The following is a 27,106-nucleotide window of genomic DNA, read 5'->3' as shown; positions in this document are numbered from 1 at the left end:
ACGGTTGAAGGCCTGGTGAGCCTCTGCCATTAGTGGGAAAATGTTAGAGTGAATGAGTGGCCGGGCCTTGTCCGCATAGTTAGGGACCCACTGGGCATAGTACGAGAAGAACCCCAGGCATCGTTTGGGGGCCTTGGGGCAGTGGGAGTGGGGAGTTCCATGAGGGGGCGCATGCAATCGGGGTCGGGCCCCAGAACTCCATTCTGAACCACATAGCCGAGGATGGCTAATCGGTCCGTACTGAACACACACTTCTCCTTGTTGTAGGTTAGGTTGAGGAGTTTGGCGGTGTGGAGAAATTTGGAAAGGTCAGCGTCGTGGTCCTGCTGGTCGTGGCCGCAGATGGTGACGTTATCCAGGTACGGGAAAGTGGCCCACAGTCCATACCGGTCAATCATTTGGTCTTTCTCCCGTTGGAAGAGCGAGACCCCGTTAGTGACGCCGAAGGGAACCCTAAGGAAATGGTAACGGCGGCCGTCTGCCTCAAACGCGGTGTACTGGCGGTCCGCCTTGCGAATGGGGAGCTGGTGGTAGGCATATTTCAGGTCCACTGTCGAGAAGATCGGTACTGTGCAATCTGATTGACCATATCAGATATGCGAGGGAGGGGGTACCCGTTGAGCTGCGTGTACCGATTGATGGTCTCACTGTCGTCAACGACCATCCTGTTTTTCTCCCCAGTTTTCACCACTACCACATGGGCACTCCAGGGGCTGTTGCTGGCCTCGGTGATACCTTCCCGTAGCAGCCGCTGAACCTCAGACCTGATGAAGGTCCTGTCCTGGGCACTGTACCGTTTGCTCCTGGTAGCGACGTGTTTGCAATCCGGGGTGAGGTTCGCAAACAGGGAAGGTGGGTCGACCTTAAGGGTCGTGAGGCTGCATACAGTAAGGGGTGGTCGGGGCCTGCCAAATTTCAGGGTTAGGCTCTGAAGGTTGCACTGGAAGTCCAGGCTGAGTAGCAAGGCAGCGCAGAGGTTGGGGAGGACGTAGAGCTGGAAGCCGCTGAACTCTACACCCTGGATGGTGAGGGTGGCGGTGAAGTACCCCCGGATCGCCACGGAGTGGGATCCGGAGGCCAGGGAGATTCTCTGGTTGGTGGGGTGGACCGTGAGGGAATAGTGCCTTACGTATCGGGGTGGATGAAGCTCTCAGTGCTCCCAGAGTCCAGAAGGCAGGAAACCTTCACTGTCATCGACGCGGTCGCGAGGTTGTGCGGTCATGACTGGTCGATCGTTACGGAGGCCAGACATGGCTGGTCGGCTACGGTTGCAGGCGATGAGCGGCCCAATGAGGTGTCCGACGAGCAGGGGTCCTGAGGGGTGCAAGGTGGCGGCACCCACGGGCCGCACGTGGTCTGAGGCAAGGAAGATGGCGGCACCCGCGGGTCACACATGGGGGGTGCCGGGGCAACCGCGACGACCAAGCGGGCCTGCCACACAGCAGCAGTGTGCTCCGTGCCGGGCAGCGTTGTCGGGGGTGTTTCGACTGTCCGCAGAAGTAGCACTTGGGTCTCCCGGGGTTGTTTGGCTGCCGCATGACGTAGGCCTGGGGTTGGCTGGGGGAGGTCACTGGTGGGGTGCATGGTAGGGTGTTCGCTGGCTGGGTCCACGATGTCAAGGTCGAGGGTAGCACCTTCCTAGAGTTGCTGGTGGATGTAGGCAGACCCTATGCCTGTAACGAACATATCTCTAAGTAGCAGGTCAGAATGTTCAGCAGCCGAAACAGCCTGGCAATCGCAGTCTCTCACTCAGAGTTGCAGGGCACGCCAGAAATCTTCCACAGACTCACCGGGGAGTTGATGCCGTGTGGAGAGGAGGTGCCTGGCGTAGATTTTGTTGGTCTGCTGAGCGTAGTTCTCCTTCAGTAGCGCCATGGCCTCAGCACATGTCGGCACGTCCCGGATGAGGGGGAAGATGTCTGAGCTCAGCCGCATGTGAAGGATCTGGAGCTTCTGTGCCTCCGAGGGTGGTTCAGTCGCAGTTCCGATGTATGCCTCGAAGCAAGCTAGCCAATGTGCGAAGCCCGACTTGGCGTTGTCTGCTTGGGGGTGCAGCTGCAGGCGATCAGGCTTGATGCGGAGAGCCATCGTTTTTAAATCTCTGCGTAATAAATTGATGCACTATCAATTACGAGATGAGAGTAGAGAATAATCGAGGCCTTATTACGCAGAGATGTGGAGCCTCCCGCAGCTGCTGCCGAAATGGCTGCAGCTCGGAGAGCCCACACATTTATGCTCCGTCTACTGGGCGGAGCCAGCAGGCAGGGATCTACTCCCGTACCTGTAGTACAGGGGCCTTACCGTAATACCCTCGTATGCAGTATACACAATACAAAAGTGGTGACTACCACGAGAATAATTGAAAGTGTAATAAGAGGCAGGTGATCAGGAACAACAGTACAGGGCAGCAACATGTTACTTGAATAAACAAAATCCTGTGGAAGTGGCATATTATGAACTCCCCAATTCTTCCATCCAAATGAACTTTTTTGCATTGTGACTTTGTTGCTCATAAGCGGATTTATTTTACGGACAGCTTCAGTTGCATGTCTTTGAGAATGAAATACAAAAATATTTTGATTTACTGGGTCACATGACCACTAAATAGCAGATATACCGTTGAAATATTTTATCCTACACTCGGGACAAAAACAAGAATGCCAAATTTCAAATGATTACAATTTGTACCACAGGAGGAAAGGTAGCTGATTGGTTGGCAAGTTGAATCTGATTGGCCAAGGTAGATCCCCAAGCTTCCACATAATTCAAAAAATGTACGAGGCTTTTGTTTCCAGAGAATGGGTCCCTGCATATGTTGTGTCTAACAAACCTAAATGTACCACTTTTTTTTAATAAAACATTTTATTGAGGTATTTGTGATTTGAAAATGAAAATCGCTTATTGTCACGAGTAGGCTTCAATGAAGTTACTGTGAAAATCCCCTTGTCGCCACATTCTGGCACCTGTCCGGGGAGGCTGGTATGGGAATCGAACTGTGCTGCTGGCCTGCTTGGTCTGTTTTCAAAGCCAGCGATTTAGCCCAGTGAACTAAACCAGCTCACAATAACACAATAACAATAACAGAAGAAATAGTGGACATACAAATATAAACATAGTGCAAAGGACGTCTTCCTCCCTCACAGGTCCCACCCTTCTTACACACTAATCTAAACTAAACCCCTCCCCCTACCCCCCTCCCTCTCTGCTGACAGTTAATTTTCTCTAAAGAAGTCGACGAACGGCTGCCACCTCCGGACGAACCCTGACATTGACCCTCTCAGGGCGAACTTGATTTTCTCCAGACAGAGAAAGCTAGCCATGTCAGTGAGCCAGATCTCTGACTTCAGGTGCTTTGAGTCCGAACCACTTTTAAGAGCTCACCTGGTTCCTTTTGTTTGCAGAGAATGGATCCCTGTGTATGGATGTGTGTACTTCTGACAAGCGTAAATGAAACAATTTAAGAGCTTGACTGATTATCTTACATTGATTGTTAGTGTAGCTCTTAGTGCACTGAGGATTGTTCAGCTTGTGGTACCCAATTGCAGAATTATATCTACCAGTAGACATTTTGTTTTGGGTTTTGCAACCACGGGGTGATTGGGTACAGTCTGAACTCTGACTCTTATGTACAGCCAAAGGAACAGGCTATTTGATTTGATAAGCCAATTGCTGAGACATATGATCTATCTACCTGGCATCCCACAGGCAATAAAATTTGTATGTATTATATTTCTTACAACCACAAAGAGAAAGTATCAGAGGTGGCACAAGTCAAATTTGTATAACATAGTGCAAGAGGTTTATATAAAAGATGCCGCTCAAAGGGTTACAATGGTGGACTGCACAAAAGCCCATGAAACACTCGGAAGCCATGATTACGTAAATTGTGACATTACACTAGCCAATGGTATTGTGGGTGGCGTGGTACAACAGTAGTTAGCACTGTTGCTTTACAGCGCCAAGGACCTGGTTTTGATTCCCAGCTTTGGTCACTGTCTGTGCAGAGTCTGCACTTTCCTCCCGTATCTGCATGGGTTTCCTCCAGGTGCTCCAGTTTCCTCCCACAAGTCCCAAAAGAAGTGCCTGTTAGGTGAATTAGACATTCTGAATCCTCTCTCAGTGTACTCGAACAGGTGTCATAGTTTGTGGCGACTAGGGGATTTTCCAAATAACTTCATTGGAGTGTTAATGTGAGCCTACTTGTGATACTAATAAAGATGATTATTATTACTCTGATGCATAACAACGTGTTGCTCAATAATGTGGGAAGCTGAATGTCTTTAATCAACCAACATCAAATAACACAACTCTGAGCTCCTGTCAGATATTCCACTCTGTCAATGTACATAATTTAATTGTAAGATTCCCGGATGGAATCTTGAGGAATTTGCACATGCTAAAACAAACTTAATGCACAATTATTTGCGCTGAACATGTTTTAGTGCGCAAAATAGACTTAAGCCAACAAATTACTCTATGAAACTTTCACCTGCCTCGCAACGATTTTGTCCATTACTTTCTCTTCATTTTCAATATTTTTCAGGGGGTAAGCATAGATACAGATCTAAAAATATATACACCTCATTGTTACTGGGATAATACAGAAGGAGAACACAAAGCATGGATATACATTGAATAGATGCTATTGTCAGAGTTAAAAAAAGGATTTGGGTGAGATTGTTGTTCATCACTGAAAGTCTCCAACCAATATGAAGCACAAAATCCTAACAGTAATCAACGGTCAGGATCATTCAAGGTATTTTGTTGGGGGTCAAAATGCATGGGGATAAACACATTTGGACATTTATGTGTAATTTTCCAAATCCAATACACAAACCAATATTTTAGAGACATTTTTAATTAATTTACTGGATGTGGGCATTGCTGGCCAGGCCAGAATTTATTGCCATCACTAGTTGCCCCTGAGGAGGTTGTGGTGAGTTGCCTTCTTGAACTGCTGCAGTGACTTGGAGTCGAATCTCCAAGTGGTGGTGTTCCCAGGTATCTGCTGCCCTTGTTGTTCAAAATGGCAGTGATCATGTGTTTCGAAGGTGCTGCCTAAGAAGGAACCTTGGAGAGTTCCTGCAGTCCATCTTGTAGATGGTGCACACTGTTGCCATTGTTTATCAGTGGTGGAGGGAGTGAATGTTTGTGGAAGGAGTAGCAATCAAGTGAGCTGCTTTGTCCTGGATGGTGTCAAGCTTCTTGAGTGTTGTTGGTGCTGCAGCCCATCCAGGCAAGTGGAGAGTACTCCATCACACTCCTGGCTTGTGCCTTGTAGATAATGGACAGGCTTTGGAGAGTCAGGAGGTGAGTTACTCACCTCAGAATTCCTAACCTTTAACCTGCTGTTATAGCCACTGTATTCATATGTCTAGTCCATTTCATTTTCTGGCCAATGGCAACTCCAGAATATTGATAGTTGGGGATTCAGTGATGGTAATGCCACTGAATGTCAAGAGGCGATGGTTAGATTCTTTCTTGTTGGAAATGGTCATTGCCTGGTACTTGTGTGGCACACATGTTACTTGCCACTTGTCAGCCCAAGTCTGGATATTGTCCAGGTCTTGCTGCATTTGGACATGGACTGCTTCAGTATCTGAGGAGTCGCAAATGGTGCTGAATGTTGTGCAGTCATCAGCGAACATCCCTACCTCTGACCTTGTGTTGAAAGGATGGTCATGGATGAAGCAGCTGAAGATGGTTGGACTTGGGACATTATCATGATGAACTCTGTAGTGATATCCTGGAGCTGAAATGATTGACCTCCAACCACCAGAACCACCTTCCTTTGTTCCAGGTATGACTCCAACCAGCGGAGAGTTCCCCCTCTGATTTCCATGAACTCCAGTTTTGAAGGGCTCCTGAGCCATATTCGGTCAAGTGCTGTCTTGTTGTCAAGTGGCAGTCACTCTCACCTCACGTCTGGAGTTAAGTTGTTTTGTCCATGTTTGAACCAAGGCTGGATTGAGGACAAGAGCTGAGTGACCCTGGTGGAATTCAAACTGAGTGTCAGTGAGCAGGTTACTGCTGAGTAAGCATTGCTGGTGATCCTTTCAATCACTTTACTGATAAGCAAGATTAGACTGGTGGGGCAGTAATTGGCTGGGTTCGATTTGTCCTGTTTCGTGTGTACAGGACATACCTGGCCACTTTTCCACAGTGCCCGGTATATGCCAGTGTCGTAGCTGTACTGGAACAACTTGGCTAGGAGTGCGGCAAGTTCTGTGGCACAAATCATCAGTATTATTGCCGGAATATTGTCAAGGCCCAGATCATTTGCAGTATCCAGTGCCTTCAGGCTTTTCTTCTGGAGTGAATCAAGTTGATTAAAGGCTGACATTTATAATGCTGGAAACACTCAGAGCTGGCCAAGATGAATCTTCTTGCTGAAGATTGTTGCAGATGCTTCAGCCTTACTTTTGCACTGATGTGCGGCATTCCTCCATCATTGAGAATGGCATATTTGTGGAACCGACTGCTCCAGTGAGTTATTTAATTGTCCACCACCATTCGTGGCTGTATATGGCAGGACAGCAGAGCTTAGATATGATTTGATGATTGTGAACTCACTTAGCTCTGTATTTTACTTGCTGTTTATTCTGTTTGACGCAAGTATTCCTGTGTTGTAGCTTCAGTAGATTGAAATCTATTTTTTAGGTATGCCCAGTGTTGCTCCTGGCATGCCCCTGTACATTTCTTTGAATGGGGGTGGTAATGGGAAAAGATGAATACAAAATAACAGGAATGATTCGGCAATTTGGACCTAGAAGATGTGAGGAAAGACTCAAGAACTGTGCATGTTTATGATACAGGCCTTCAAAAAGAGAGACACGAATATGAAAATTTAAAAAATGTGCAGGATTATGGGAAAGGGCAGGAAGTAGGACAAGCAGAATTGCTCTTGCCAAGAGCTAGTGTAGAATTGATGGGCTGAATTGCCTCACCCTATTTGATTCTATGATTATGAGATGGAAAGACTCTATGGGCCTGGAGAAATGGTGGATGGGACCTAGTTATGTAAGCCGCATTTACGACAGATCCAGTTTTTGCTGGCATGTGGAAAGGGAGTGGGTTACAATTCACTCCGATCAGAAACCCGCACTTGGAAGAGTGTTTGGAACTTAGTGTTGATTTTAAACAGACATGATTTTGGTTATTCCAAGGGCCTTAACCACAGTGTGGGAATAGAAATAAATGCTCATGAAAAAAGGATTGGATCTGTTTAAGTGTCATTATTTGAGATTTTAGTAAATTACCGGCACTTTAAACTTGCAAAAAACAGATTTAAACTGTCAGAGAGAGTTAAAATAAAAACTCTGTCTGCTGGATTGCTTTGATTGACAGGCCACCTGGTAGAGGTTCAATTAAAAACATGGCCATTTGTACCATAGCTACAGTTGAGTTCTTATTGACTCTTCCCAAGGGCTATTGTGTCATTATGAATACTTGGTTAAATTTGAGAAGCACTTATCTCAACAATGTGTTTGAGTTCATAAATTGACATTAATTTTTATTATAAATTTAGAGTACCCATACCCAATTCATTTTTTTCCAATACCAATCCACCTGCCCTGCACATCTTTGGGGTGAGACCCATGCAGACACGGGGAGAATGTGCAAACTCCATATGGACAGTGACCCAGGGCCAGGATCGAACCCGGGTCCTCGATGTCGTGAGGCAGCAATGATAACCACTGTGCCACCGTGCCACCCATATATTGACAGATTAAAGGGGTTAACAAAGGATTCGCTGTCTTTGATTTGACCACTGAGTAGAAAAGTGTTTATTTTTATAACAAAGTAAACACTTGAGAATTAAAAGCTTTCAATGTTTTTTACGAGTTTTTTCACTATCAACTGTGGATGAGTCAAATACATAGATATATAGATACATACAAGATAGGAGCAGGAGGGGGCCTTTTGGCCCTTCAAGCCTGCTCCACCATTTATCATGATTATGGCTGATCAACCAACTGTGAGATCTCTATGAGATCCCCCTCATTCTTCTGAACTCCAGCGAGAACAATCCTAACCTAGTCAATCTCTTCTCATATGACAGTGCCACCATCCTTAGAATCGGTCTGGTAAACCTTTGCTGCACTCCCTAAAGAGCAAGAACATCCTTCCTCAGAAAAAGAGATCAAAACTGCACACAATATTCTAGGTGTGGCCTCACCAAGGCCCTGTATAATTGCAACAACACATCCCTAATCCTGTACTCAAAACCTCTCGCAATGAAGGCCAACATACCATTAGCCTTTACCGCCTGCTGCACCTGCATGCATACCTTCAGCGACTGGTGCACAGGGACACCCAGGTCCCACTGCACACTTCCCTTTCCCAATTTACAACTGCTCAGGTAGTAATCTGCCTTCCTGTTTTTGCTTCCAGAGTGAATAACCTCAAACTTATCCAAATAATACTGCATCTGCCAATGATTTGCCCACTCACCCAACCTGTACAGATCATGCTGTAGGATGTTTGCATTCTTGTCACAGTTTACCCTCCCACCCAAGTTGGTATAATCTGCAAACTTTGAAATGTTACATTTTGCTCCCTCATCCAAATCATTAATATATATTGTGAATAGCTGCAGTCCCAGCACGGATCCCTGTGGCACCCTACTAGTTACTGCCTGTCAATTTGAAAAGGACCTATCAATTCCACCTCTTTGATTCCTCTCTGCCATATAGTTTTCTATCCACCTCAATACACGTCCACCAATCCCATGCGCTTTAATCTTGCACAATGATCTCTTATGCGGGACTTTGTCAAACACCTTCTGAAAGTCCAAATATACCACATCGACTGGCTCCCCCTTGTCAACTGTCTAGTTGCATCTTCAAAAAATTCCAACAGATTTGTCAAGCATGATCTCCCCTTCATAAGTCCATGCTAACTCTGACTGATCCTGCCACTGCTTTCTAAATGTTCCACTATAAAGTCCTTGATAATGGTTTCAAGAATTCCCCCCCTCCCTACCCATGTTAGGCTTACTAGTCTAAAATTGCATGTTTCCTCTTTACCTTTCTTATATTAGATTGTTAGAATCATTTTTGCATCTCCACATGGCTCCTGAGATCTCCCCATGTTGCATACTGGGTGAGGGAGTATGGTGATGGACGAGCTTGTAAGGGGTAGAGGGCCTAACATATTTTAAAATAGAAGGATGAAGTTCGGAACTAAGATTATCATAGAATTTACAGTGCAGAAGGAGGCCATTCGGCTCATCGAGTCTGCACCGGCTCTTGGAAAGAGCACCCTACCCAAGGTCAACACCTCCACCCTATCCCCATAACCCAGTAACCCCACCCAACACTAAAGGTAATTTTGATCACTAAGGGCAATTTATCATGGCCAATCCACCTAACCTGCACATCTTTGGGCTGTGGGAGGAAACCAGAGCACCCGGAGGAAACCCACGCACACACGGGGAGGATGTCCAGACTCCGCACAGACAGTGATCCAAGCCGGAATCGAACCTGGGACCCTGGAGCTGTGAAGCAATTGTGCTATCCGCAATGCTACCGTGCTGCCCCAAGGCAAGCCTTCTAAACAGCCTGTCTCGGAAATCACCCACATGGCTGCCTCTGATCTGTTCCCAGAGTCAGTGGGCCTGACTCTCTGCTGACCCTGTCCCTGCCTCCTGGAGCAAACATTGGGTCTAATGGGGCCCTTTAAAATGGGGTTGGTCTTTTGACCATGAAAATTTACCAACCTTGGTAGCAGAAACCCGCAATCCCTGAGAATCATTGCTGCACAGAAAAGCGGCCTAACTTGGATTGTTATTGCAGGCCTAAGAATACATGCGAAAGGTTTAGCAGTACTGAATAGCAAGAAATATGTGTGTATGTACTACTCCTCTTTCCACACACCCCCCCCCCCCCCACTCCCCCCCGCAAACCCCCAATCCCCCTACTCTTGGCCACACACATGGAATGTGGCATATATTTGAAAGTTTGCCAAGAGAATAGTTCATGCTTTAAATGGCAGATGTGTCACATGTTAAACAGATGGAGAATTAGTTAAATAGTAAAATAGATAAAGCCAAAAAAAAACACAAATCAGAATATGCAGTTACAGTTGATGTTCTAGAGAGGTGCATGACTGTTTCAGTATGTCAGGGAGAAATTTCATTAATCTTTTTCTTAAATATTTAATTGTATAAAAAATAGTTGTTTAGCGGTACAGAACTAGAAATATCTAGTCTTTTGAAATATGGCATTTTCATGAAATTAAAAGAGACATGTTGTTTGTGCTTTTTGTCTTGCACACATCAGGACAGAACCAAGAATGTCAAATTTCAATGTATATGGCATGAGAAAAGGAGTGCTGATCGGTCGGCAAGTCAGGCTCTGATTTCCTTGGCGAATGCATGGGTCCAATAGCTCTCTTTGAAAATTTGCCATTCTTGCGTTTGTCCTGATGAGTACAAGAGAGAAGCTTTGACAGCATTTCCCTTTTTCAGCAAGTATCTGTGTTTATTTCCTACTTTGGTAGATTGGAGTGGGTTGATAGGTTGAAGAATATTTTTTCATTCCATGCTTTTCTTACGTGATATAATTTCTCCCCTTTTTATCTAAAAAGCAAAATAATCTTTTGTATATCACAAATCTTGTGAACATTGGATAGTGGAAATAATGAGGAAAAAGTTGTGGTCCTTAAAACAGTGCAGATCATTGTATTCACCTTGGAGACATTTCAACCCAGCTGGCTGAAAGAGGACATCATAGTGGCTGAAGGTAAAAAAAGGACAGGGGACTTTCAAAATAAACCTACAAAAATCATATCCTCTCAAATGTCACACATCTGGTTTGTCGCTTCTTTTTCGATAAAGTTAAAATTGTTCTTCGCAACAGATGAATGCTGGAAATTGAAGACTAAATTCTAATAAACCTCTGCAGGTGAATAAATATTTTGAGCTGAGGGTGTACACCAAATCCTCGTCAATGTATTATGGATAAAAAATGAAATAGTAGTACCCTTTCGGATTGAAACTTTATTGAGGTTGTCATGCACTATTTGCAGTTATTCTTTGATTTCAGACATTTTGCACATTATACGTTACCTGACATTAACTTTCAATATTTGATATAAACTGGAAAATGTTAGTTTTTGTAGTCTAACCACATAGAGATGGCAAAACACGAATGAAAACTTAGTGCAAATACATAATAAAAACCTGCCTGTACTGTAAATCATGAAGTGATGAACTTTTCCACCTGAGCACTTTTGCTGTGTGTTTCTTTGTGTATATGCATAATTCTTATCAGTGTGTTAGCAATATTGTAATGATTCCCCGTATATTGCTGACTGATGCCATTTTATGTGGTTCGCAAGGACCAACTATTTTTTGCTCATAGGTATTTTTTGTCTTTTTTCATTCTCCCTCCAATAGCTGCATTCAACCTCAGTCTCATTAATGACATAGTGTCGCAGGCAGTGAGCTTTCTCATTCAAGTAACTAGTTGACAGGAACCTGACTTCAATTAATTCCCAAATTCCCATTCAAGCAAATAGTTGACAGGAACCTGACTTCAATTAATTCCCAAATCTCAGGATGTCCCAACATTGCTTTCAGACAACTAATTAATTGTACTCACTATGGTGTGGGGAAATACAGAACCTATTTTGTGCACATAACATTACAGTTGGCAATGATGCCATGACTAAATAATCTGTTTTAGTGATGTTGACTGGCCAGAACAGCCGTTATTTTTCAAATAGTGATCTGAGGTCTTATGAGTTCACCTAAGAGGGAAAATTGGGTCTTGGACATCACATCTGAAACTTCCCTATGACCGTGCAACAAGGCCTCAGTTCTGCATTGAATTAGCAGCCTTGATTGTGTGCTTGATGTCACGATGTGCAGACATGCACATAATGAGATACAGACAGGCAGCTAATGAACACAGAGAACAGGACGTAACCAATCAGCAGGCAGAACACTTGGAGGTGGTCTCCCACTATAAAAGGCACAAGGCACTCACAGTCCACTTCTTTCCAGTAGGGACATCTACAGAGTGAGTCAGGTATACATGATTATGTAACACATACAGCATGTGGCTAAGAGCTAGTCTGGTTCAGAGAGATCATACTTAGGTTAGCAGAGAGTCCAACTCACAGAGAAGGGAGCTAACTGTGTGACAGGCTCAATAAATCAAATTGAACTACTTCAAGGTCTGGAGTCTATTTCAATCATAGCTGCATCCAGTTGCAGCCTGTGTTTTATCTCAGCGTGCTTAACAGGCCCCATGAGTCATTAGAGTGGAACATGAATCTCAACCTTTTTATCTCAGAGATAAGTGGGTGTGCGACCACTTAAACCAGGCAGACATCTTGCTGGAATATTGGTTTCTATGATTCAAGGGACCTCTCATCATTGTCATTTCAATATTGGATTTGCTGGAAACCATGCACATTATTTTTATGATGCTATTAAAATGGATTTTGAACTCCATATTTTAAGATTTTTTTATTGCATTTCTTACTTATAATAGTAATAATTGCTTATTGTCACAAGTAGGCTTCAATTAAGTTACTGTGAAAAGTCCCTAGTCACCACACTCCGGCGCCCATTCGGGGAGGCTGGAATGGGTTGTCATGTCAGTTAAAATTTTTGACACTGTATAACTTCCAATTTCCCAATGCAAATTTATTTATATATTTAAACAATTACTTTTCCTCTTGACTTTCTTTCTCTGGACCATTAATAAGGTTGAACAGAGTCCAATTCCCAAGTCATTTCAGAGTTGTTCTCCACTTAGCCAATAGGGGTGTCCTTTCTGGTGCACAGACATGCATCTTTTGGAGCATCGTGGATTAACTCATCAACTGAGTTTGGACATTCTCCCCGTGTCTGCGTGGGTTTCACCCCCACAACCCAAAAATGTGCAGGCTAGGTGGATTGGCCACACTAAATTGCCCCCTTAATTGGAAAAATAATTGGGTAATCTAAATTTATTTTAAAAATCAACTGCAAGGATAACATTGAAATGTATTCTCATAATGAGGGTTATTACGAGTGCAATATTGATGTTTGTGCAGACAAACCTATATTTGCCTGTTCTTTTTAGAGTGAACAAGCTGAATTTTCTATTGCTCATTTGAAGTGTTTATGGAGTCCTGGAGAGCAGTTCTTTGTTTTATCACTGGCTTTATCCCCTCGCAGGAGAAGCAGCTTCAGGCCAGTTTTACTTTCACTTTTATGTTATTAAATGTGAGTTGTGTCTGTTTTCATTGTCCATCCCATTCACGGTTGCTTTATATTGGGCAGGTTATTTTAAGATTCCCAATGTAAGTCAAGTGCAACTCCTTGGTTTGTTATCCAAAAATGTATTTCTAGTCAGTCTTTGAAGCATATCCAGTACCTTCTGGATATTACTTGAGAGTAACCATTGAGGCATTCGTTTTTTAATTACATTTGCCCCATACAGACTGGTAAGACATTTTACCTCTGGTTAGCACGGTGGGTTGGGGGGGGAGGGGGGTTGGGGGGGGGAGGGGAGCTGGGGGTTTCCCTTCACGTTGTGAAATTTAAACTCCACAGTGTGCATGTGATATCGAGAAATGTCCCACCCGAGGTCAGCCTGATTGACAGGTGAGGCGAAGGGAAGAGGTGATATCAGAGAGAAACGTCCCACCCGAGGTCAGCCTGATTGACAGGTGAGGCGAAGGGAAGAGGTGATATCGAGAAATGTCCCACCCGAGGTCAGCCTGATTGACAGGTGAGGCGAGGGGAAGAATAGGTTCTCGGACTTGGTGGGTCTGAAACCTGCTCCGGGCTGAGGTTGCAGATCGAGTTAGAGGGAGGGGGGGCTGAGATTGCAGATCGAGGGAGAGGGAATCGAAAGCCTCCTGAGGAGGAGGTTTGAGTGGGGTTGGTGATATTAGAGGCTTGTGGGAGATCGGTTTGGTCGGGGTCATGTGGAAACGCACTTTGGGTCTTGGATCCAGTAAACTCGCCTTCTTGTAGTTGCCAGACGTTTCAAACCAGAGGAACCCGTCTGTGTAAAGTTAAACCGGAAATGGGTAAAATGAGGCACATCGTCTCATAATTAAATTGTCAATCTAGCTGCTTGTCCTGCCCCCGCCCCGCCCCCGTTTATGAAAAAAAGGTCGGCAGGATGAGGTTGGGATCAGATTTGTAACACGCAAGCTCCCAATCAATCCAGATCCACCCGTCTTTTTGTTTCAGGTTAAAGTGCGCCTCCCTCCCCATTAACCTTTTCTCATGTAAATTTAATCTGTTTCTGGTTTCTCAATCGTATTATAGCATAATAGTTGAAGCACTTTGAGGCATCAACAAATGCTGGCAATTCATGACTCATTTGAACAATTGCCTTTTGTAATCTCGTTGGCAGTAGCCATGGAAAGGTTTCAAGTATCTATTTATGCAAAAGAACCATTTTAGAGGGAATGGGCTGGGGAAATTTGGTTGGATGTATCCTTGACATCCCGAATTATCGGTAACGTTGCCTGCGAGCGTTCTTTTTCTCTTAATTTAATTTCTGAATACTCTACTAGAATGCTGTTGTCACCATTTGTAGAATTAGTTGATACATGAAGCAAAATATATGCTCTTGAGACACTTGATTGTTATTGGCTTTGGGATGACCACCAACTTTATTCGGATTTGAAATGACTGCTATCTATTAAATCTGGAGCTACTCCTGGGCATTGTTAGGTTCAAAATCAGAAATAAAAGAGAAATATTGACTTTTTTTCCACTTTTCAATGTTGCTTGGTTTAGTTTGGAGTTCTTGTATGATGGGAAAATTCTGCTAAAGTTCACTTTTGGCTTAACTGCCAAATTCTGATAAGCTCAGATTTCTAGCCAGGATCTGTGTTCATCCCTCAATCAGTATTTTGTTGTTGATAAATCCTAGTCTGTCAGTTGCTCTACATTTACAGGTTAAATTGAGAAATGCACGTTCCTGAAAATTATTGATCGTTTTCTGTCTGCTTTTTGGTTTGTTTTCCCAAATCCCTGTAACTAGCTACCACTGGTTCTCTTGAACAAAGACCCATTGGTTTATGTTGATGTAAAATATATCTCAAAAGGATTATCTAACAGCTCTGTGGGAAGAACTTTAAAAATACCTTTTCATAGCAGTATTTTCATAAGTTTACAAATCAACAAATTTCATGCACCAGTGAACCTGTCAATTCTTGCAGTAAAGCATCTCATTTCGCTTTGATTTTCTCACAAACAGAAACAGCATTAAAAGTTTAGTTAATTGCTTCCTGACACAGATCAAAAATCATTCAAGCTACTGATAGCACCAAATCAATTGGAACCAGTAATGTAAATAAATTCAGTATTGAGCGACATAAGGATAAGACATAATTGCATCATGTACGGGAAGAGAAAAATAATGTACAATTTAGTATTGAGAAAAATTACAGTGATCCAGGGTTGACTTTTGATAACTCTTTTCAAATATTGAAAATCTCCAACTCTCACAATGTTTCAAAAGTCCCTGCTGATGATTACCCACCTATCTCAAGCAAAAATATTAAATACTGTTTTTCTAAGCTGCATTGTCTGACCAGTCTCAATAATACCGTAGTATCAACTTGAATTTATGTAGTGCCTTTAACGTAATGAAATGCCACAGGATGGTTTACATAGTCACTCAAAGGTATATTTTGGCTCATAACCAGAAACTTGTTTGGGGGAGTTTCTTACAGAAGGAAAACGAGGTAGAAAGGAGGAGAGGTTTAGCAAGGATATTACAAGACTTAGGGTCTTGTCAACTGAAGACAAGGCCACCAATGGTGGTCATATTTAAATTAGAAATGCTCAAGAGGCCAGAATTAGGAGCACCGAGGCAGGCAACAGTATTTAAACATATGACCAAATGCCTCCAATCAGGTAAATATTGTGGCAGCACAAAACTTGCATGTGGCTTTCCTTTACCTCGACGGGCAGAGGCAGATTGCAAATACCGTATATACTCGCATATCCTTCGCTCTAGCGTATCATGCGACCCCTAAATTTTCGTCCCCAAAACATGATTTTATGGTATACCTCATGTATCATGCGAGTCACTTTTTTGGAAATTAATTTTGGAAACTAAAACTTCCAAATGGTATAATTGTGTGTGGTTTCTGCAGAGTGGATTCTGCTGTGAAAGCTGTTGGCGATTCGAACAGCTTTCCAGCTGGCTTTACTAGCGTCGTTCAGCCACTTGCCGTTTCCATTCATAAAAACATGAATGGAAACGTCAAGTGGCTGAACATCTTCCCATCAGAATGCTGTGGTCAAAATCTGAAGAGTAGTATTCTGATGGGAAGATGTTCAGCCACTTGACGTTTCCATTCATGTTTTTATGAATGGAAACGGCAAGTGGCTGAACGACGCTAGTAAAGCCAGCTGGAAAGCTGTTTGAACAGCTTTCACAGCAGAATCCACTCTTCCCATCTTCCCATCAGAATACTACTCTTCAGATTTTGACCACAGCATTCTGATGGGAAGATGTTCAGCCACTTGACGTTTCCATTCATGTTTTTATGAATGGAAACGGCAAGTGGCTGAACGACGCTAGTAAAGCCAGCTGGATGCTATGTGACTTATCTTGGCCAGCATTTCAGACCCGCGATTGTTGTACCTCGCGTATCATGCGACCCCCGAAATTTAGGCTTCAAATTAGGTGCTCAAAAGTCGCATGTTACACGAGTATATAACGGTATATTAGATCCGCGTAAACTCATGCCCTAAAAACAGCTCTGCCTTAAGCACCATAATCCCAGCCAAGGTCATGTCAAAGCTCCTAAACCTAGGACTTGGCTTCTCACTCTGCAACTGGACCCTCGACTTTCTGACCCATAGACCACCATCAGTAAGGATAAACAACAACACCTCCTCCACGGTAGACCTCAATAATGTATTTAGCCCCCTACTATACTCTCTATACACACGTGACCGTGTAGCAAAATTTGGCTCTAACTCCATCTACAGATTTGCTGATGACATGATAGTGGATCTGATCTCGAATAACAATGGATCAGAATATAGGAGGGAGATAGAGGACCTAGTAGAATAACAATCTCTCCCTCAATGTCAGCAAAACTGAGTTAGTCACTGACTTCAGGAAGCCAAGTATTGTACACATCCCTGTCAGCATCAACGGGGCCAAGGTTGACAGCTTCAAATTCTTTGGTGTTGTCTGGAGAGATGGACAAAGGGTCCAGAGATCAGTCCAATTTTGATTTGATTTATTTATCGTCACATGTACCGAAGTATTTTTCTGCAGCCAAGGGTATGTGCACAGTGGACAAAAAATTAGATAGTTACAGTGAATGTGTAAAAGTACACAGTACATTGACAAATAAGTAATTGGTTACAGTATGGATCAAGGGCAAAATAAAATAATACAACATAAGCAAGAGCAGCATAGAGCGTCGTGAATAGTGTCTTACAGGGAACAGATCAGTCCGAGGGAGAGTGGTTGAGGAGTCTGGTAACAGTGGGGAAGAAGCTGTTCCTAAATCTGGATGTACAAGTCTTCAGATTTTTGTATCTTCTGCCAGATTGAAGGGTTTGGAAGAGGGCAAAGCCTGGGTGCGAGGGGTCTCTGACAATGCTGTCTGCCTTCCTGAGGCAGGGGGAGATTCAGGCAGAAGCAATAGGAGGGTGGTAAGCTTGTGTGATGCGTTGGGCTGAGTTCACCACACTCTGCAGTTTCTTGCGATCATGGGCCGAGCAGGTGCCATACTAAGCTATGATGTAGCCAGATAGGATGCTCCCTACAGCACATCTGCAGAAGTTTGTGATAGTCGATGGAGACATGCCGAATTCCTTCAGTTTCTGTAGGAAACCGAGACATTCTTGGGCTTTCTTAACTGTTCCATCAACGCGGGTGGACCAGGACAGTCTGGTGGTGATGGTGACCCCCCAGGAACTTAAAGCGACCAATCATCTCCTCCGGAGCCATTAATGTGGACAGCGGGGGATGTCATACTACGCTTCCTGAAGTTGATGATCATCAGTTCCTTGGTTTTGTTGACATTGAGAGAGAGGTTGCTTTCAGTACAGCATGCAACCAAGTGATCTATCTCCCTACTGTAGTCTGACTCGTCATTGTTTGGGATACAACTCACCACAGTCGTATCATCCGTAAACCTACAGATTAAATTCAAGTTAAATCTTGCCCCCCTGTCGTGTGTGTACAGGGAGTACAATAGAGAACTGAGCACACAATCTTGTGGGGCCCCGGTGTTTGAGGACTATTGTGGAGAAGGAGCTGTTACCTATCCTGATAGATTGCGGTCTGTTGGTGCGGAAGTCAAGGATCCAGCAGGGAGGGGTCAAGTCCAAGATTGTAGAGTTTGGTTATTAGTTTTGTCGGGATAATGGTGTTGAAGACAGAGCTGTAGTTAATGAATAGCAGTCTGATGTAAGTGTCCTTGTTGTCGAGGTGTTCGAGTGTTGAACGTAGCATCTGCTGATAACCGATTTGCGGTGGTAGGCAAACTGCATTGAATCCAGACCGTCTTGGAGGCTAGCGTTGATCTGTCTCATGACATTGTGGAAGAAAGTGACAGAGGCGTCGTAATGGTTGTGCAAAAAGGTGTTTAATGTGTTGTACAATATCCCACTCCTGATGGTGCTGCAAACCCATTCCCCAAAACACCACGCCCCCCCTCCCCTCCCCCGGTGCCCTCAGTGATGTGATCCTCAATGTGCTTGGCCCTTCTAGCTGTACCAGTACAGCTAGATGTTTCCCCAATGATGAACGTTTGAGGTGGAGGCAGTCAGTTGCCTACCTCGTCCCGTGGCCTTCGGTGGCCGTTCTCTGGGGCCAGAAGGCCCCAGCTCTCATGTTGCTGGCATATACACAGCCGTGCCGCCTTGTCCCGTTGCTGACCTCATTATAGCCTCATTAGAAGGGTGGAACCAGGGGGAGTTATGGCCACATTGCCACTCTGTGCGACTCAGTGTCCGCTCCTCCGGTCGGTGCCCACAGGGCTCTTGAGGTTCACCTTGGGACAGAGGGGCAGCTGCTTTGAACCCCGGCTGCCCCTGTGTCATCTGGCTCTACCAGCCCTGGCGGTTCCCCATAGACGGCACCGTTGTGCCAACGCCTTCAGCGATGATCCTCAGTGACCAGGACATGCCCTGCAGCGCCTCAGCAATGTCCACCTGCAGATTGACAAGCTCCGCAATGTCTTGGTCATACCCATCTGAGAGCTGGACCTGTCCCGCAGCACCTCATCAAGGTTGGCCTGGTACTGGGTGACATCCCCCAGCGAGTCGGACATTCTGCCAAGACCCTCTGCCATGGCCATTACCGACTGCGCGACCCCTTGGACACCTTCATTAAAGGTGTTGACGTTGTACACCAGGCTTTCCACTGCAGTCGCCACCCGAGCAGTTGTTGGCCTTGGTTCCACACACTATTGGTGCCATCTCCTGTGGCTGTAGCCTCTGGGATTCCTCCAATTGTCTATGGATCTGCTGGAGTGACATTGACATCTCCCCCTCCTGGCTGCATCTTATCTTCTCGATCAGCTCTGAGGACCTCTGTATCACAGGCTCAGCATCAGGATGGGACCCGGCTGAGTCCCGGGATTTAGCAGCCCTCCAACTGCTTGCTGCCTTGCCTGGGAGTTCCTGCCTTCACCTGATGTGCATCATCAGCAGTGTGGTGCTCACTACATTATGCTCCTAAACCTCTGCTAACCTGTCCCACTGAAGTGCGTGTATCAGCGCTGGTGGAGGGTGGGGATGACAGCTGTGCCGACACTATAACGGTTGCATCTTCGGAGCTCTCGTCTGACGGGTTCTCCTCGGAGTCAGTAGAGGATGCCGCCTGGGATGGGCCAGCACTGTCAGCTGGAGGACTTGCGAGAGAATGGATATGTGGTCAGTGGGAGGGATGAGTCGACCAGTAAGGCAATATCAACTCACGACTGACAGGTCCTCCGGTGGTTCCTCACCCTGCGGTGTCTGCCAGTCTCTGTGTGGGTGACAGATCTGTCCTTGGCCAGCTGGTCACCTCCAGGGCACATCCTCGAAGGAGGTGAGGATTCTTAAGTCTGGCACCTCTCCGCCAGTGGTATGGGAGAGTTTTTTCCTGAGGGGAGACAGAGAGAGCGTTGTTAGCCACACAGGTGGTTCACAGTCGTGGTGGGGGTGGGTGTGAAGGGAGGTTTGCGGGGGGTGGGGGGGGGGAGGTTGAAGGGACACGGAGTGGAGGAAGCGTTGAGGTTCCATGGGGAGCTGAAGAGTGGATGCTCCCTTGGGGGGAGGGGGGAGGGCATTGGTGTCTATTCACTCGTGCTGCTCGGTGTAGGTCGTTGACCTTCTTACTGCACTGAAAGCTCGTTCTCCGAATCACACTCCCCTAGCTGACACCTGCCACCACGTCATCCCATGCAGGATGGCTGCCTTGTGGCCTCCCCAGGCCCCAGGTCAGCACCCCCGAATCTTGGAGTCGGTCTCCTCGGAGCCATTATTGTGAGCTGGTTGGGGTTGGCCGAGCAAGTGTAGCTTAAGTGTTGCTTGACTTTGTTAGCGGGGCAGGCGAGCGCGGTCACAGTGAATCAGCTGGAGAGCCTTCATTTGTGACAAGAAGCCCGCGAGACCTCATTAAGTGGACCAATTAAAGTTGAATTGCATTGCGGCAATTCCCGCTCACTACCACACTTCGAAATCTATCCAGAGAATTGCGACCCAAATCTTTGCTCTATTTCAATATCCAGGCTATTGATTCTGTGTTTTGTCTTTCTCACATTCCATTGCATAATATTGCAGTCACATGGTCCACACATGACAATATTCTTCGCTCCTGAGGGGATTGTCCAATATAAAGTTGGAGTATATCAAGTGCAATTTGTGTGCAGAGCTGCAGACAATCACAAATAAATTATTTTCCTCTAGTTTCTGATTGAAGATACTGTTTTGGTCAGCTGTGTAGTTCAAATATTTTGAGTAGTATTTATGCATGAGGTAACATTTGAAGCTGACCATTATCCAGTTCATAACATAATTTTCCCTTATGCAGTACAGTGTTTCTGCTTTGGACACAATCTGGAAATGGGCACAAATTTTACTGGTTAGTTTATATTTCAAGTTTCCGATAAAGCGATAAAGTCACAAATATAAAATCTTCCATTAACCAGCAAAGTCAGTCAACGTGATGGAATATAAACATTTTTTCTTTGCTTTAAAAAAAATTTGATATATCTGACTAGTATCCTAGTGTGGTTTTGATAGCACGGCTAAAAATGGGTTTATCACTGAATATAATTTTGTAATTAGAGCTCCACTTAGAGAATTGTGACAGTGCGAAGGAGGCCATTCAGCTAATCGAGTCTGCACTGACCCTCTGAAAGAGCACTCTAACAAGTCCACTCAGCTCTATCCCAGTAACCTAACCTGCATGTCCCTGAACACCTAAGGGGCAATTTAGCACGGCCAGGCTACCGAACCACATCTTTGGGGTTATGAGCAACCAGATTTTAAATAATTGAAAATTGGTTAAAAACCTACACCAAATCATTTCTAATTTCATTGGTGCACACTAATCAGTTTCTTAATAAATTAACTGTAATATGTAAGAATGTTTCATGTGTACCTACTTATGCCTGTGTGCCTAAGAAAAGAAGCTCAATGCTGCTTGAACAACAAAAAGCAGGAACATTCCACCCTCATTATTTCAATCTTAGGGGCAGCACGGCGGCACAATGGCTAGCACTGCTGCCTCACAGCGCCGAGGTCTCAAATTCAATACCGGCCCTGGGTCACTGTCCGTATGGAGTTTGCACATTCTTCCAGTGCTTGCGTAGATTTCACCCACCCCCACAACCCAAAGAAGTGATGGATTGGCCATGCTAAATTGTCCCTTAATTGGAAAAAATATATTGGGTACTCTAAATTAATTTTTTTTAAATTATTTCAATCTTGATGTGGCCATTTCTGCGAACAGCAATGACTTTGAGTGAAATGATTTTCAAACCACCATTAAAGATGGGTGAAATTTGATTTGCACATGATGTAAGTCTTCAGTGCTGTATTGGCTAATTTTATCTGGATAGCACTGATAAAACCTCAGAAAAAAACCGTGCAAAATCTACCCCTGATGTTTTAAAAGGACCGGCACAGCTGTGATCAGAATCACAAAATTCAGACTGAGTTATTCTATTTTAGAATCCTGCAATTTTTTTTTTCTGTTTGCTAACTCTTTTATGGACATATTGACCGAAATCCTGGCCACGTATTGACGCCGGCGTAAACACCGGAGTGGTGTATGCCGGCGTCAACGGTTCGCCTGGCCCAGCAATTCACCGGTGTTCAGGGGGCTAGCACAGTGCCGGAGTGCTGCACACTGCTCCGGCGCCGAAAGGCGCCCTGCGTGGCCAGCGCGGGTCCGCGAATGCGCGTGGTTGCCATCTCCGCGCCGGCGTGGAGCAACATGTCGGGGACCTTACAGCGGACCACGGGGAAGGAGGTAGGCACCCCCCAGATCGTGGCCGCCCGCCGATCGGAAGCCCCCGATCGTGGGCTAGGGCCTCTTGGAGGTCCCCCGCACCCCCACCAGGATATTCACCGCAGCCGCGGGTCCGAGCTCCTGCCGGGTGGTACCAGATTGGAACCATGCCTGTGGGACTCAGCGGGAGTTCGGCCCGTCGCCCGTGGAGAATCGCCACGGGAGCCTATTTCGGAGCCCTCGCGAGGGCGCGATTGGCGCTGATTCTCCAGTTGCCAGAGAATCATCGGAGCAGTGTGGCGAGAATTTCCCGTGCCCCCGGCAATTCTTCGACCCGCAGCAGGCTTGGAAAATCCCGGCCATTAAGTTTAGAAGTGTTTGTTTACAGAGAATGATTTGAATACAAGCACAGTTGAAGCATGAGTTTAGGTGAGGTCTTGTGCTGTACAATGTCACATATGTTTGACCTGAAATTATACAATAAATTGGAGCAGCAAATAAAGTCTTCTTGCCATCTTATTCTGAGTGACTGACAAATGTTTTGTCCTTTGCTTGTAAATACACCCCGGTGCTAAATCACATTTATTATAGCTCCAAATACATATCTTACTCTGTGACAGTCAAAACATATTTTTTGTTGTAATTGCCATCTGAGCAGTGTATAAGTGTCACATCAAAAGAATGATGCCAGTCAATTGGTTCAGTAAAATGGGACTGACATAGGGCCACATGGTATTATGTTCTTTTCTAGCTTCAGAATAAAATGATGATGAAAAATAATTTTATGCAGTCATTAAGATTATGTCGGGCATTATTCTGTTGCTTCCGATCCTGCATCTCTACCCTCAAACTGACAAATCCAATATTTATCTGTTTACTGCCCAATATAGTGGATATGGCATTTTTGGGTGACCTCCAATCCTCTTGAAGGACAGGAACATTTGCAGGTCATTATCACTTTTCCTCTGTCTGTATTTGTTAGTATGTTCTCAAACCTAAGCATATCTAGGTATATTGTACGGAAAAAATAATGTCATGCAGATAACCATATCATACAGCTTTGTCTTCCTTCCCACTGAATGTATCTTCAGAGGAAGGAACGATGTGGGACGCAGAACAGTACTGTATTATCAATGTTCCATTGTGTGCAATAAAGAAAACCATTCCACATATCATCATTTTCATCTATCTGTCTCGGCTACTTTGCAATGCTAATTTACAGTTTTGCATAAGAATACACAAAAATAATCAGCAGATATTCATGAAGGACAATTTATATTATAGTGTCAGGGACCATTAATCATTTTTATTCAACATTTACTTCTGGAAAATTCTGTTTCCAAAAATCACAGACATTACTAAGGAGGAGAAGTCTTTGAAATAATGTTTCAGATTAATATTTTACATCCGTTTGAATAACACAAACCAAATTCAAAGGAAAAAGCTATGAACTAACCTTGTCTGCATAAATTAGCATATCTGAGTATGGAGTGTCACGTGTGTTGGTGACCCAGTGCCATGTAACATTCTCTTTTAAATTGTATCCCAATCAGCCATGCAGTCTTACAGGGAATGAGCATGTTTTATGTTGGTGAGTACTTTCTCAGGGGACTGAGCAAGGACACTTCAGATATCATATTTTTCTCCAACCTATTTTATATTAATTCAGAGGCCAAAGTCTTCGAAAAATGGACAAGTGAAAAATTTTAGGGGAGCAAAAAAGTTATCAAAGAAGTAAGCTCACAATGTTTCTAGGTTAAAATTACCTGTATTATGCTTAACAACTGTTTTAGTTAAGCTTTACAGAACTAAAACAGCGAATCTGTCGTATTCTGCTTGAAAGGATTCATTAACACAGCACACTGGAAAGTTGTCCAGACAGACAATGTGCTGTAACACAAAAGTAATACAAGAGTTGAACTTCTGTTTTCCTCTGTGCTTATATAAATTGCTAATTTCTTTATAACTTATTTTAATAGAATGGCAGTGCATATGGTAGATAAACTCCCAACAGTTTTGTCACTGTTGAACAGACCCATGCTTGAGTGCAAATTAGTTTTAGCAGTTTACCACATGAGTGACAGACAGTTTGTAATACATAATCAGTAATTCTGTGTTTTGCCTCTTTTAAGGGTTTGCTTTAAAGGTGGTTCTAATGTGGGCTGTTAATAATGACTGCTATTAGTTATTTTTATTTTCCCTTGCTGTTGAATTGCCAGTCACATACATTGAAAATAAATCTAGCACTGTCATCCACAAATACACAGCTTTTCCGGACAAGCTGTTTAATCTGTTTATTATTGACACATTGAATTTTCCTCATCCCACTTTCTAATCTAGTTCATATCCATACATATATTAGGGACGACTGGTTATTCTACTGATCATATCACTTCAATCTCTCGAATATGAGTTTGCAATGTCATCATGGTGTTGTGTCCCAGAAAGCAATAATTCTGTTGGTAATTATGTTTCAACAGAATGCTTTTGCCCATTTCAGACTGATTAGTACTTAGATTTGTTCACTCCAGAAGAAGAATTCATCTTTTGCAATCTTGTAATGGTGGTGTGGTGAATGAGATTCACACGGTATTATAAGTTACCAATGTCACTCTGTTCCCATATGTACCGATATTGTAAGTGCAGTTGCACTACCTGACCACCAGGGGGAGTAGCTCTGGGAGTACGCGAGAGTTTGTACTGGGCTCCCACTTGGCTCCACCCAGAACTCATCCCCCTGGAGCTGCTGTATAAAGTTCCGTGCCACAGAGCCAGCCGGCCAGTTCATCGAAAGTTCAACGGCTAACAGGCTGGTTCTGTTGTAAGTATATTAAAACCGCTATTCTAATCCTACAAGCACGTGTCCGTAGAATTGATGGTTCCATCAATTTAATATACTTACAAAACAGTCGAAGTAAATCATGGAAGCAGCCCTCAAATCTGGATGCCTAGAACTCGACCCGCAGGATGCAGAGGCTAAAGAAATTTTCTCCCACTGGCTGAGATGTTTTAAGGCCTATCTGGCAGACGCCAGCACCGCTGAAACAACGGAGGAACAAAAGCTCAGCCTACTGCACGCGAGGGTAAGCCACAGAATCTCCACACAGCTAAATCCGGCCGGTTCTTACACCGCAGCGCTGGCGATATTGGACAAAATGTACGTTAGGCCCATTAACGAGGTTTATGCATGCCACGTGTTTATGACTCGCCGTCAGTGGCCTACAGAAACGCTAGCTGAGTTTGTACGTGAACTGAACAATCTCCCTAATGACTGTAATTATAAGGCCGTTACCGCGGCTGAACATAGGGAGCTTGCTGTGTGGGACGGTTTCGTAGCGAGCCTTAGATCGAACTATGTGCGCCAAAGACTGCAAGAAAAGGGGGCCCAGGACTTAGATACTACTGTGGAGGCTGCTACCACTATGGAAGTCTCCTTCCGCAGCCTCACCTCATTTCCCGCAGACCCCGCGACCTCATCGTGGGCCCCCGACCAACAAATCACCCAGGCCTGTGCCGCACGGCCCCCCAGCTACCGCGCTGCCAAAGCCAGTTACTCTGCGGCCCCAGCCAGTCACTCTGCTGCCCCAGCCTGCCATTTCTGTGGCCAAAGGCAGCACCCGCGGCAGCACTGCCCAGCCCGATCCGCGACCTGCAGCAACTGCGGGAAGAAAGGCCACGATGCCAGAGTGTGCCTCGTGAAACGGGCCCCGGTTTCTAACTTCCCAGTAGAGAGAACAAATCGCTCACAGCACCAGCGGGCCCACGGGGCCCGAAACGCGGCGGCCTATGCCCCGACTCCACCCCCTCCCGCCACGTGCGATCCATGGGGGCCGCCATCTTGGCAAACCCCCACCATGCGGCCGGCCACGTGCGACTCATGGGGGCCACCATCTTGGACGCCATCTTCCTCGCCGCTCACCACGTGCGATCCACGGGCCCTATCTGTATCTCCATGCTCAGATAGCTCATCAGAAGACTACGACTTCCCCGGGCACTCATCACGCGGCCCGCAACTCAGTGCAGCGATCCTGCATCAAGCTCGCCAGAATGTACCGGCATCTACTTGACCGGACATCCACTCGGAAGACTATGACTTTCCCGGGCATCCATCACGCGGCCCGCAACTCAACGCGGTCACCCTAGATCAATCCCGCCCCAAGCACCTACGTAGTTTGATGGCGGAGGTCCAGATCAATGGGTACAGCACGCCATGCCTCTTTGACTCCGGGAGCTTTATACACCCAGAGCTGGTAAGACGCTGTTCGCCTCCTATTTTTCCTGTGAGCCAAATTATCACCCTCGCTTCGGGCTCCCACTCAGTCCAAATCCAAGGACGCACAGTTGCTACGCTCACAATTCGAGGCGCTAGTTATTCGAAATTTAAACTTTATGTCCTGCCCGACCTCTGCGCGCCACTCTTATTAGGCCTGGATTTCCAGTGCAACCTCAAGAGCCTCACCCTCAGCTTCGGCGGGCCCCTGCCCCCACTCACTATCTGCAGCCTAACCACGCTGCGCATCTCCCCCCCTCCTCTCTTCGCCAATCTCACTCCAGATTGCAAACCAGTAGCTACTCGCAGCAGGCGATACAGCCTACAGGATAGGGTCTTTATCCGATCGGAGGTCCGACGGCTGTTCAGTGAGGGGCATGGTCGTCGACTAGTCAGA

The 27,106-nt window shown here is 45.3% G+C and overlaps 1 protein-coding gene across 3 annotated transcripts in view; it reads left to right on the top strand.

The window, feature by feature from the left end:
* fhit (fragile histidine triad diadenosine triphosphatase) overlaps nucleotides 1–27,106 on the top strand; it is a 1,624,435-nt gene that overhangs the window by 424,601 nt on the left and 1,172,728 nt on the right. The window contains exon 1 of one of the 3 annotated variants that reach the window (XM_038810528.1): nucleotides 13,604–13,730. The exons of the other annotated variants lie outside the window; for them this stretch is intronic. The gene's annotated coding sequence lies outside the window, so the exon portion shown is untranslated. Of the gene's footprint in view, nucleotides 1–13,603; nucleotides 13,731–27,106 lie in introns of those variants that run through there. 3 annotated transcript variants of the gene reach the window in all.

Source organism: Scyliorhinus canicula, chromosome 11 (genome assembly GCF_902713615.1).
Source record: "Scyliorhinus canicula chromosome 11, sScyCan1.1, whole genome shotgun sequence".
Classification (NCBI taxonomy): domain Eukaryota; kingdom Metazoa; phylum Chordata; class Chondrichthyes; order Carcharhiniformes; family Scyliorhinidae; genus Scyliorhinus; species Scyliorhinus canicula.
This window is presented reverse-complemented; position numbering and strand designations above follow the sequence as displayed.